This window comes from Eumetopias jubatus, unplaced genomic scaffold (assembly GCF_037043125.1).
Source record: "Eumetopias jubatus isolate StellerSeaLion01/CBP00866 unplaced genomic scaffold, mEumJub1_p1.0 scaffold_2, whole genome shotgun sequence".
In the NCBI taxonomy this organism is placed as follows: domain Eukaryota; kingdom Metazoa; phylum Chordata; class Mammalia; order Carnivora; family Otariidae; genus Eumetopias; species Eumetopias jubatus.
The window spans coordinates 156,304,957-156,309,550 of NW_028274808.1; the positions used below are offsets into that span (position 1 = coordinate 156,304,957).

Genomic DNA, 4,594 nt, shown 5'->3' on the forward strand with positions numbered 1-4,594 from the left:
ACAAAAGACCCAAAGATTTGGTATGCCTAGAAAGTCAATTCAGTAAGAAATATAAAAGTAGTTGGTGCAGCATTTAGATTTTTATAAGAATGATGTTCAAGATTTCCCTGAGAACCTGGGGAGCATGCTATTTGTTTCTGTGAATAGTAATGACTGTTTAAAAAACTGCTTATGTATTTGACTCTAAAGGTGGCTGGCAACAGTTAAACAATGTCTTGGAAATATTTACACTTCCAAAGAAGAAGCTAGGGAAGAAGACAATTAGCCAAAAGCACTAAACACTGTAAGTGAATGTGATGTGGCCCATAGAAAGAATGCATATTTGGATATAGGGGTTGCTCCAGTTCATATCTTCATTTATATCAACCTGCAAAACTGGCATATAATATTTCAAATGGTTTACAAAATAAAATTCCTCACTTATAAAATTATCTTTATGTAGTATATAAAAACAATCTTTATGTATTAGGGTTTAACATAGATTCTTCAGTCATGTCTACATTTGAACTGGCATTTTAATATAAACAATTGATCGTATTGCTTCATTACTCCAAAAATCATCTTTGGGGATGAATATGTTGAAACCTAAAATCGGATAGATAATTATATGTGCATAGTTACTTTTGCTCCACTGCTCTTGAGACTCCAGAATTTAGAAATATTTTCTGATTTTTCAATATAAAAGCTGTGACAGTGTATTTCCTCTCAGTACTAAATCCATGCTTTTTTGAAATGCTGATGATCCTGGGGCTGAATTCTGTAAACATGTCTGCTTTGATAACTAGAGTGATATTAAACTGTTTCACAGAGGATAGACGAGGATCATTGTGAGGCTATCACAAAAGAAAATGCCTCTCTCCCTGGCTATGACGTGTTACTGCTTTGTAGGTATGCCTGCTAGCAGTAGGCCTGTGGGACGCCCAGTGGTGCTTTTATCTTCATGGTCCTTGCAGACCAGTTCCCGTTCACCTGTACCCTTCAGGAAGTTTGTTGGCCATCCTGTGGACTATTATTACAAACCAGCTTTGACCTGCCCACACAGCCTTGTGAATTTCTCTTCTACTGATTCACACCTACAGTCCTCACCTATTCCTCTGTCAAGTTTCTCTGCCTCTGGTGGACTGTGTTTCTGTGGTAGACACACATTCTTCTATAAGTTCAGAATCTCAGCTTTGGGATGGATGGAGTTGGAGCCCAAGGATGTTTCCCTAAGTTCTTAGTCTCTTCCTTATCACTTTTTCTTAGCCCTAGAGGTACTGGGTGCTTCCTGCATTTGCTTTTTCTGTATTTCTAGAGTCCTAGGTTGCAACCCTTTCAGTTAGTTACCTTTTTTACTAGTTAGTAATGATTTACATTCAATTGCCCCTGTTCAAATTGGTGATGTGCTTTTTACTTCATGACTGATGGAAATGCATAGTGATATTTAAAAAGTCACATTTACAAGTTTCAATTGTACCAGTGGTGAATCTGATCTATAAGAAAATATCACTAGATCTCAAAACATGGTGTTCAAAATACCAATTTAAGTAGGTGGGATTCATTTGTTTTAATATTTGTCTTTTAGGTTAAAAGAATATTGCAGAAAGGGAAAAGCAACAGTTGGTTATGAAAGGTAACTCTATCCAACAAACTACTGTACTCATTACTCAACTCAATATAGAACATCTTGTACATATGTGTTTCCTAAGTATTAGAAGCTTTGAGAAGATTTATGTGACTATAAAGAAGTCTCCCAACAATATTCATTTCCATTACTACTATATTTACCTCTGACAAATGAGAGAACAGTAACTGAAGCAGCTTAAAATAGTTAATGGGATACTGTTGCCATGTCAATAGAACTCTATCTCTTAGGAAAGTACCCTCTATCCTCTTAGGCACTCCTAAGTCTTTTCTCTTTGGGGTTTTAGTTACGTTACTTCCCATATTATCACTGTATTACAGAACTACCTCAGGCAACTTTAAAACACTGATGTTCTCATGTGAAGTAAAGAGCACTCCAAGCCTCAAAGTACTTGGAAAAGATGCTTGGAGCTTGTCTGATAAAACCCACCTTACTTCCCCAAAGCAGAAGTCACTCAAATCACCTCTAACAAATCAGTAGAAATCTCAAAGTTAATCATCTTCAGAATGAAGTTTTCTTCAGATTTTTCACCTCCCAGCATCAACCCAACTCGGGTTAGCTAATTGTAGCTTTCACTAACCCATGATATCTCACTATTCTACTACCCATATAATTGGAACAGGAAAATCTATGATGCTCTACCACAGCTGTCTCTCATATTCTATGTACTTCGAGGTCAGATGGTGGAGACGGTGTCCTCACAGCTCTCCAATGTCCTTTCTAAATAGCTGCCCTCCCAACTTTATAGATCTTGCCGCTGTGAGTTAATCATATCTGACAATACAACCCCTTCTCATTGTAGTGGTCTCCAAATTTCCCTACCATTGTCAATAAATAATTAGTCATTAAGCATTAGTAATTAATCATAAAGACTTCTAAATTTATTCTTTTCAACCTAAACCTTATGATTATTTTAACATATCAATGTTCATAAAAATAATTTTTCCAAAGAACACCAGCAAATGAGTCTTTCTATATCCTTATCACTCCCCATGACTTAAAACTATTTCATCTCCAAAACTGTGAACTTAAACATGCCATTCTTTGGCCACAATCTTGGCTCCCCTCCTCATTTTCCTGTACTTAGATTTCATGCAGACCATCAGGATATGATGTAAAAAATGCCATTTTCCCTTTATTTCTTTTTTTTTAAGATTTTATTTATTTATTTATTTGTTTGACAGAGAGAGACACAGTGAGAGAGGGAACACAAGCAGAGGGAGAAGCAGGCTTCCCACCCAGCAGGGAGTCCAGTGCAAGGCTCTATCCCAGGACCCTGGGATCATAACCTGAGCCAAAGGCAGATGCTTAACGACTGAGCCACCCAGGTGCCCCAACAAGAGCCCACTTCTAACATCTGTTACATAAAGGAGTATCTGTTAAATAATAGGACTACCTTCTGAAGGGCTTTTGGTAGCTGCTTTGGGAGTGTGACCTTTCTGATTAAACACCAGTTGATCACTCCTAGAATGTAAATTCTTACTAACATTTAGATATAAAAGAATATAAGCTCCATGAAGGCAAGGATTTTTGTCTTTTTTGCTCACTACTGTACCTGGCCCAGAGTAAGTGATCAAATATTTGTTGAAATGACTTTGCTGAAGTATTTAAGGTACAAACATTATAAAAACAAAAACATATTTTAGCCACAAGCATTCTTAATACAATCACAATAATAAAAAATAGGTTTCAAACACAGTCCTATTTTAGGGAAGTTTAAGAACTTAAAAGGAAGTGAGGGGAAGCATCCAGAGAAGAGGACATGCACACTAGATTTCCAATGTTGGATATTATATACTTTCTCTGAGATTGTATCAATCTGGCAACAATAACAGAGGCCCACTTAATCTAAAACTTAAACTTGTACTTACAGCCAATGCATTTTGGGCCTGCACTTTCCGTACAGCTCTTAACTCCTTTTTCTTCCCTTGCTTTTTAGTAATTTATTTTTAAATACTTCACCTCAATATTTCACCACATTTTTGCATCATACTAAACCCTGGCTAATCCTTAAAATGTTAAAAGCAAGACATTACCATATTTCTTAATGAATACATTAAAACTTTACGTATAAATGCTTTACTATCCAGCCCCTGTAAAGCCATCAGATGTCTGAAAAGTTTTTGAACATGAATCAAAGAGTAGTTTTAAGAACTTAGCTACGAATGGGTGAGATCATTACCCATTTAATATAGTCCCCAAAAGGAATAACAAAAGTATGTAAAATGAAAGAAAGTCCTTCCAAGTTTAAAATTCTGTTGCACAATCCTGTCTTCTTTGTTCAAGAAGTTTGTAGTCATTTTCAGAATCCACTCCAGGAGCCAACTTCTTAATCTAGACATCAGGCAAACCATTCATGGTAAAAGATACACGAAGATAAACAACACTACATCGAAGAGGATGAAGAGCCAGAAATCCCACCAGTAGGAATGCTTTGGAAACCGGTCGGCCCGGAATTGAGACCACACTTCGTGGTTCTGCTGCTGCCTCCCAGCTTCACCCAAGCCTAGCCGCTCCTGGGGATGGGGATCGTGTCCATCATCTTCTGTAGCTGCGCCCGCCTCCATCTCGCACCAGTGGCCCAACCACAGTCTGAGCAGCCAGCAAACCCTCACGTCCTCCTTTCATTTCTTCTGTATCCAGCTTTAATTCCAAGCCAAAAAAAAAAAAAAAAAAAAAATCCTTCATTTTAATCACTATTTTGAAAATACCCACATCTCTCTGAACCACTGCTTTCTCATTACAACCCCATGGCAAATCCACATCCACAGTGAACCCAATCAGAAGCTTTGTCCATGACTACTATCAGGTAGCTGGACATTTCTGGAAAAATCACATATCTGACAAGTTTATAATACTTTGTGGTTTTCACTTCAATATTTCCCAGAGATATCACAATGTTTCTTCAGTAAGTTACCTATCCTTAAACCTCTGACCTCTTTATATCACTTTGTACTCAGAATATTACTT

At 37.2% G+C, this 4,594-nt stretch overlaps 1 pseudogene; it reads right to left on the bottom strand.

Annotated features, from left to right (window-relative positions):
* Nucleotides 1-3,830: 3,830 nt before the first annotated feature.
* LOC148164919 (sarcoplasmic/endoplasmic reticulum calcium ATPase regulator ARLN pseudogene) lies at nucleotides 3,831-4,191 on the bottom strand (annotated as a pseudogene).
* Nucleotides 4,192-4,594: the final 403 nt, after the last annotated feature.